A 9145-nucleotide genomic window follows, 5' to 3' on the forward strand; every position below is an offset into this window, starting at 1 on the left:
TTAATTATTTTAAATTCAGAAATCATAAGTATTTGTTAGCTTGCTACAAGGGAGCTTGCTTTTAGCTGTGACCTCTCTTGTGCCTGCACAAGGTGACCACAAAGGCAGTAGTATGTGAACTGTAGTACTCAGTGAGTGAACAAGGGAACTAGTGGTGCCAGCTTATTTCTGTGGCCTGTGTGCTTCAGACCCTGGCATCCATGAATGCTTGTGCTTGCTGTCAAGAGTTTTTGCTCAGCCCAAGTTTTTAATAACAGCACTGTTGAACACAGACATGTCTGACATGACAGAAATTGTGAGCTGGTCATGAAAAGCAAAATGCATCAGTGAAGGCCAGAGTCTGGTGCCCCGTCTGCTCTGTGTGCAGAGGCCACTTGGCACTTCCCACACAGAACTTCACAGCACTGCTTTGCCTGTTGAATTTGAATCTGGGGCTTCCCTTGATCAGTGGCATGTGGCTGTCAGCAAGTCTAGTTTGCTGGTGCTTCCAGTTCTCCCACTCCAAGAAGGGAGAAAGATCTACAACATGGATTTTACAGCTAATTGTTCTCAGGGTGCATCTACTGCAAAACTGAGAATGTGGACTTGTGCCCTCATTGCTCACTAGATTGCTTGTGTCTTAGCAAAATCCATGGCAATGTATCTTGATGTGGAATATGCACTCAGAAGAGCAGCTTGAGTTATTACAAGCTATTATCCCTAAATAAGCCCTAAGTGCCATTTAAAATGTGATTTTTCTTTAATTTTTGTGTTCTGGGAAACACGAGCATGCACATTAAAACAGAGCCCTGATTCTATGATGCAATACATTTTACACTCATCCAGTGCAATATATCCTAATTTGAAACTGTCTTTAACTTGCAAAGCAGACTTTGGTTTACCACAATGAGTTTGCATTCACTAACTAAATCAAAACTTGAAGAGCTTCAGCTCTGTGATCTTGACCTTAGAGCAGTGTGAAGAGTGGAGATAACATAGAACTAATATAGATAAAGTATTCCAGTTTGCTCATGTTAGACTATTAGTTCAAAAACATTATCACTTTTTTAGTGTTATCTGAACTCATTCAATAAAAATATAATAGATTAATGTGTTATATATGCATTTAAATTATGAGATGTCCATCTGAATAAATTGCCTTCCTGATAATTAATAAAGTTATGTAGGGATTTAAATCACTCTTCAGAGAATCTTCTTAGGCTACCCAGGAAAGTTTAGTGGGTCATTTTGATTCTAGTCCCTTGCGAGCTTGATCATACTGTTTTACATCATGAGGTTAGCTTATGACAGGCCCTGAATGCTGAGACGTGTTTTTCTAGTACTTTTAAATATTCATTTTCCTATTAATTTTGCATACCCTTAGTGATTCTGAGATTTCTTGAGGAAAACTTCACATGCATGCTAATGAAATAGGCCTGCTGATGCTCAAGCAGCAGTATGCAGTGTTCTCTCTGTGCAGGCTCTTTATTTTCAGTCATGGAGAGGCAGCTCACAGGCCTGTAATGTTTCTGCCCTTTAGATTGAAAAATGCAATAACAAGCACAGTTGAGCAGCTTTTTTTGTCACTGTTATTGTGCTGTGTGACAGTGTTCACAGGGGTCCCAGGATGAGGGGAGAGATGAGAATCTGACTCCATGTTTCAGAAGGCTGATTTATTATTTTATTATATATATTATATTAAAACTATACTAAAATAATAGAAGGAAGGATTTCACCATAAGGCTAGCAAGGAAAGGAAAAAAAAAATGGAATGATAATAGAAGCTCGTGACTCTGAGAGAGTCTGAGCCGGCTGGACTGTGATTTGCCATTAGAAACAACTAACACGGACCAATCAAAGATGCTCCTGTTGCATTCCACAGCAGCAGATAATTATTGTTTTTCTTTTCCTCTGAGGTTTCTCAGCTTCTGAGGAGAAAAATCCCTTTGCCAGGATTTTTCATAAAATATCATGGCTATAGTACTGTGCTCGCCTTCAGAAGGCAGCTTCCTGTGTATCCCACTGGGAAACCACCATGGAGTCACTCTTCATGCTCTCTCTCTGTCCTGGGGTTGTGTGGAAGGTTCTGGTCAGGCAGGGCTATGGGAGTGGCTGCTGTGAGGAGCTGCCAGAAGCTTCCATGTCTGACAGAGCCAATGCCACATGGCTCCAGGACAGACCACCACTGGCCAAGGCTGAGCCCATCAGTGACAGTGGGAGAGCCTTTGGGACAACATAACTGAGGAGGGAAAGAAGTTCCTGCACAGCAGTGATTGCAGCCAGAGAAGAGAGGAGTGAGAATATGTGAGAGAAGCAGCCCTGTGGGCACCAAGGTCAGTGATGGAGGGGGAGGAGGTGCTCCAAGTGCCAGAGCTGAGACTCTTCTGCAGCCTGTGGTGCACATAATGGCAGCTCTTCTCAGCCCATGAGAACCAACAGGTGATGAGCTGACTGTCTCCCTGGGGTAAAGGAGGTAGAGAATTGGCAATCAGATTAAGCCTGGGAAGGAAGAAGGGATCAGAGGAAGAGGTTTCACAGATTTCTTTCTCATTACCATACTTTGATTTGATTGCTCATAAATTAATTTATCCAAGTCGAGTCTGTTTTGCCTGGTGAGTGATCTCTCCCTGCCCTTATCTCAGCCCATGACTCTTTCATTGTATTTCCTCTCCCCTATCCAGGTGAGGAATGGAGTAATAGAGCAGTGTTGGTGGCCACTTGGAGTCCAGTCAATCGCTCACACTGTTGCAACCATGCACAAATTTGACCCACTGCACAAAATGCCAAAATATTTGAAAGTGAAATATGTACAATTATTAGATTCTCAGAAAATCTTCTAGAGATGCTTCTGTGTTGGCTTTTGTTTGTGAAAATATGTGCCCCACAGCTATCGGTGGCAGTCCAGTGGTCTGTACTGAAAGAGCTTTATTTAGAGCTGAAGTGTTGTTCATAAGCCGTGTGTATGAATAGTGTTTAAGGTAGGGTCCTTTGAAGGCTACTGCCTATGTGTGAATACACCTAAAAACATGCATAAAAATGCTAAATGTATTCATGTAAAGGTGAACCCTTGGAGGACTGTTTCCTTGTTATTTTGGACAGAGTAAATTAATGGAATTGCAAATATGAGGTGTTAATCTATGCAAAATTGTAGCCAATTCCTGAATTACAAGTTAGATGCTAAGACATGTGATGAAATTAAATATGATGTTTCTGAAGTACTTAGTGAATTTAATGTTGGTGTAGTGAATAGTGGAGTCAATGTTAGATTTGAGAAAAAATACTATGTTGCCTTAACTGCTTTAAATGCTCATAGGTAGAATTTTGAGATTCTGCTTAATTTCAATAATACCTATTAAACACTTCCTTAGACTTCTAGAAAGCAACAGTATAACTAAACTAAGTGCTAAAGTAGTACAATGGCTGCAAAAGACTTTTGAAAACTAGAATGCTACAAAATATCTATTTATTTATAAATATGTCTTTGATAAGGTGTTGGTTTAGACTATCTTGCTGTATTAGTAATGGGTTGATAACTTTTTCTCTTCCATTTTCAACTGTTTAGCAGTGCATCATTAGAAACCTTTTAAACATAAAAATTGTTTCTTTTGATGGATTTTTAATAGTACAAGCAGAGTAAAAGTAGCTGCCCTTTGCTGCCTCACATATTCTCTGCTGTTGCTGCTCCCCCACTCCTGTTTTTCCCAGTCATTCACATGAAGAGAACTAATCCTGCAAGGGGAAACCATGAAGTTTCCAAGGATTATTTCCAGGCTTTTGCTGTATAATGTGATAGTTACATGTTGACTGGATTGAGTCTCTTTTGCTTTTTGCATAAAAGCTGTAGTTCTAATTCCAACATGGGAGCTGCTAGGAGGAATTGACCTTCAATTTTACTTTGTAGTTGACTCTGCAATAGTTTTTGGTTTTTGGAAGTCGGCATACCATTATATACCATTATAATAACACTAAATAGAGTAGGAGAAGGTAACTTTTTGTTTCCAAATTCCTCTCCCTTAATGTCTTTACTATGTGAGTGAATAGCAACCAGTGAAAATTTGGGCAGAAGAGCAGCTATGTCTGCAAATCCACTGGAACTTTTTAATTTGTGGAAATGCCCGAAGTGAAAAGCATCAGAAAAAAGGAGTTGGAAATGGTTCCAGTCATATCTCTTTAGGTTTTTCTATTGTGTTCAACACTTAGCTGTAGGACTGTAGTTCAAAGCTGCAAAAATACAATAGAAATTCAAAATGCAGTAGAGTCTGCATGTCATTTTAGGAAATGGTTGTCAAACAGAGAATTAATACAAAGAAAGCAAAAGATTTATTTCTGCACAGCTTTGAATCTTTTTAATATTTCCAAAATATCCTGGAATAATGTGTTGCCAACCATATCCTAAACTTTTGTACAAGGAGAGGCAGTGCTGCTTGTGATTAGTTCAAGGCAGTTTTAATTCTGAGCAGATGAGTTCAGGAATACAAATCAAGGAAGGGGAAAACTGCATCAGGAGCTGAGGCACACAGGGCTACCAATTCTGTTGCCTGGCAACAGAATTTCACTATATAGCTGTGAATAAAGATGCCTTGGATGTGGACAGGTTTGGGAGAGACACAGGTAGAGAGCAGGTCTCTGAAATGAACTAAAGGGATTCATGGGAGAGGTAAAAGTGAATGTATAAATACATGTTCCAGGAGAACAGAGCACGAGAATTCATTAGCTTCCAGTCCTTAGTCTGCTAATGTTCCTTTGTACTTATCTGGAAGTGATATTTAATGGAATTTGGCTTTATGGATTTAAAGTTTGTAGAACTGCATATAATTTTTGGAAGCTTTCCTTGGAGCTGTCTGACACTCATAGATGAAATTTAAATACCTCGAGACCAGTTCAGAAATAATTTTTTAAAGTTCATATGAGTTCTGAGAAAGGTATTTGAGAAATGGCATAATAAAATTTTGTTTTTAACTGCAGATAAGTTCATGCATTGACTGGTTTAAAATAGAAATAGATTAAAATGTAGCAAACACATCTGGGTGGGTTTTTTTTCCCCATGGAAAATTGGAGCACCAGATTAACTGAGTACTAAATTAATAGAAAACTGTGCTGTATTATGTCTCCCACTGTGTGAAAGTGTTCCTATAGGATATGACAGGTACTTGAATCATCAGCATAAAATATTAATAATTAAGATGATACATTTCATTCTCTTAATGTGCTGTAGTTCCACATCTATCTACGTGCAAATATGACACAGATTTACTGGGACACAGCAGTCACCTTGAAGCTGTGCTCAGTAGCAGCTGATTAGCATTATCTCTTCCAAATGCAAAATAAGTTCAGCTTCTCTGACCTCATTAGAGGCAGCTGAGAGTGCCTCAGTAATAAATGCTCATCTAGCTTCTTCCAATAATTTGATTTATATGGAAGAAAGTTTTAATGACACATTCTCTGCCACCACTAATAGGCCAGCAGTCCTTATGGATGTAGAAGAAAGATTCTGAATATAATTAGACTCAGCACTAAAAATTAAAAAGGGGGCTCAAGCAGGAAAATATTTTTTTCTTTAGCACACATTCTGTAATACAGCTGTGAAGTAGGAAAATATTTTTTTTGCTGACACACAGTCTGTAATACAGCTGTCTTTTCACACACTTGTATTCATACACATCAAGACAAATAAGGCTAATGCATCCAGAAGTATTTGTTAATCTCTAAACTTAGATACATGCACCTGTTTACTTTTGAATTTGAGTTACTAGACTCTATGCCAATCAAAAATAATTATCATTCTGGCACACTATCAGTTTTATTTTCCATTGCTGAATAGAAAGAATTCTGTTGATAAAATGATAATGTGGTCTGTGAAGCTGAGAGGCTGGTTCTTTAAGTTTGGATCTAAATCAAAAGTAGAGGAAGTAGTGAATTGAAATTGTGAAATACTCAGAAATTTGTTTGCTTTATAACAGAGCACGATGGTAAATTTTAATTTCACACACTTTGCATATGATTATAATGCAAAAATAAAGATTGCAATCAGTCTGTTGCAAATATAATCTTATCTGTTGATAGAAATTAATATGTCATCCTGAGTCCTTTAAACCTATCAAGTTAATCTGCAACTCAAAACTAACAAACAGCAAAATGGTATAAAAGCCTCTTCTGTAGTCTCTGATTAGGCAGAATTGGTTACTTGAGGAATGCCGGGTATATTGGCAAGTGATGCATAAGTTTATAAGCTTGGTCTGTCACTCATTTCTCACAGATGTGTCAATATTCAGTGTTTTCTGGATGGCAGAAACTAAGTGTGACTTAGATCTTACTGTTAGCAAAGGAACACACCAAGTACCAAAAAGCCTGCTCCCCAGCCCCCTTATTTCAGTACTTGAAGTGTCACATGTCACAAGGATAACATCCATTTATCTTTCAGTTTAAAGATCAAAAATTCTCTTTGTGTTTTTGTAGTGCTCTGAATTTGAGAGCTTGATCCTGCTAAATCTGGTAGTCAGTTTAGGGCCCAATTACTAGTCACAGGAACAAATGAAAACTTCAGATAAAATGACACCATGCTGAGATAATTCAAAAGCAATCAGTCACACTCCTTCAGGCTTTTTTTTTTTCCCTCAAAATGTGGCTCTTTGAAAACTCTTTATGAGGGAAAAAAAAGACACTCTTTTCTATTTTTTTTCCCCCTTTACTTGCAGAGTTCACCTAAAGCCTCAACTGTGTGAGAGGCGTTCTTTCTAATATTTCCACAGAGATTTTCCTCCCTCCCAGGTAAAACAGAGCAAGTCTAGGTAGATAAAAGACATGTTTACGTGTGGCTGGGAAGGCTGCACCCAGATGGAGGATCTGACATCTCTGACACCTTTGTATTTAGCTGAGATTGCTCATGAGGTACTAAATGGGTGGTTTGGACTCTTTAAATCTGTCATATTCCAGAGTTAGATTTTTCACTATGGCTTCTTATTGTAATTTCTGCTTTGTAAATGGACATGTGTTGACTCTAGCAATATTTGTCAGTAATAACTTTTCCTTTACCCTAGTAGTGAATGATCAGATAGGTAAAAGCAGACTTGCTGCAAGTGGAGAAACTGAGGCTGACATTATAAACACATTTGTAGTTCTCTAAATGTGACAGAAACTGGGTTCATTTTATGATGACATTATCTTCAGTCCCCTGTACTAAATTACCAGTGTGGGGGGTTGTGTATGTTCCTCAGAGAGCTTTTTGTTAAAGGAATATCCTTGCCCAGCCAGTTTCCCTGCAGGCACTAAGATGAAAACAAACAATCCTAAACTCTAAAGTCTTAATGAGGAAAGGCACCATGGGAAAATAAGGGGACATCAGAAAATGGTGGTTTTTTGTTCCTGTATGCTTTTCTGTAATCTAAGATATTGACTTCTGGCATAAGAAATAAAAAGAAAAAAGGCTACTTTTTTTTATACTCTAATTAGGAGGCATAGTAAAAGAACACACATTGTGAGTTTTCTGTATAGAGAAGAAATGAAAAAAATGCTATGTCTAAATTTTAAGTGTTTCTTTATGGGCAGTTTCTATGCAATTGCATGTCACAGACTGAGATTTACTGCTGAACTTAACCTGAAGATATTTCCCAGCCTGAATGATTGTGTCATAAAAGGACATCCACTGACTCTGTCTGTCCAGCATGGGGAAACCGTCAAAGAACACAATGGGGTTGCACAAGTAAGTGAGAAACAACAGCAATGGGTGTGTTGGACTGGTGGGGTTTGTGAATAAGAGTCAGAGTTTGAAAACCTGGTGTTGTTTAGGCTGCCCAATAGCACCCTAGAGCTAGGGAGGGCTTTGGATGATGGTCAGTCTGGAATGAGTCTTTGGAATGTTTGGGGAGCTGGGAGCAGTGCCAGTAGTGATGCACTGGATGTGGTTCCTTGCTCTCAGCAGCTCTGCAAGCTGAGTGCTGCCCTAAAGCTCAACCCAGCATGGTGAGCACAGCCCAGCACCTCCTCTCTAGGTAGATGATGAGAACCTTGTATTTTAGGGGCCTGATCAGGAAACTCTCTCTAAAAACAGTTGAAAGTAAAGCCTGTGATAGTGTTGCTCATCTGGAGCACCGAAAGTCTCATGACTCAAGCACGTATCCAGGCAAGATGTATCCAAAATGCCATTCTCTCCCCAGCCTTCCCCGTTCCCATCTTGTAGGGAAGGGTACACTCACACACTGAGTGTTGCAAATGGGGAGAAGATGCTTTTCTTCCTTGTCAAGCTGTGCTCTGCTCATAGATTGGCTTCCAGGCATGAGGACAGGAGCATGTGGTGGAACTGCTCTTCTAACAGCTGTTTGTGCACTTGACATTTCATAGCTGATGACATTTTAAAATATTGCCGTGGGACTTCCTCTCTTTCTCTGTTTTAGTTCACAGTAAAACTTAATTCTATCTGAAGTGCAGTGAGTGGTGGGGTACAAGTTTTATGCATCTTCATGAACTATCTCAAATGTTTCAACCAAAATTTCGTAATTTAAATAAGGATTTAGGCACTCAGTGTGGGATTAATGGCTTATATCCAAGTCAGTGATTTGCAGAACTGTCATTTTCTTAGAAGTTAGGAGCTTTAAAAAAAAAATTAGTTCTACATGTTTGATTTTCTATAGCACTAAAAATGAAAAGCCATCATTGCCTTTTAAGCCGTGTCAAAGCACATGCTACAGTTTTGTTGAAAGGCCTTTGAATATATGACAAACTTCTCTGCTTGAAAAGACTGTAACAAAAGAGCAAAACTACTTGTCTGTAAAGAAAAAGTGGAATGAGTAGAGAACTACTTTCCAGAGAAGTCGTAATTAAATTTATAGCAACTCAATTAAAGATGCTGATCCACTAGTTGTGCATCTGCCTGGTTGTTAGCAGGCTCAGTGGCTGGGTGCAGGTGTTTAATTAAGATGTCCAGATATGAACCAGTTGTCTAACCAAATGCTCCAGTCTTGTAATTATCTGTCTGTTTTTGTTGAGGGGCTGTTGCATTTTTCACAAAAAGGCCCATGGCTGGCACGGGGTGCACAAAGTGTGAGTGGTGCAGAGCCCTGGTTCAATGGGCATTTCCTCTGCTGAGGAAAGTGCTGCACCCTTGTTACAGGCAGTGGCGCTTTGACAGAAGGGATGTGCTATGAAATAGCTCACACTCCTCCTTAAGGAG

Source organism: Melozone crissalis, unplaced genomic scaffold (genome assembly GCF_028551555.1).
Source record: "Melozone crissalis strain CALT ecotype California unplaced genomic scaffold, PUWL_Pcris_2 ptg000042l_1, whole genome shotgun sequence".
Classification (NCBI taxonomy): Eukaryota; Metazoa; Chordata; class Aves; order Passeriformes; family Passerellidae; genus Melozone; species Melozone crissalis.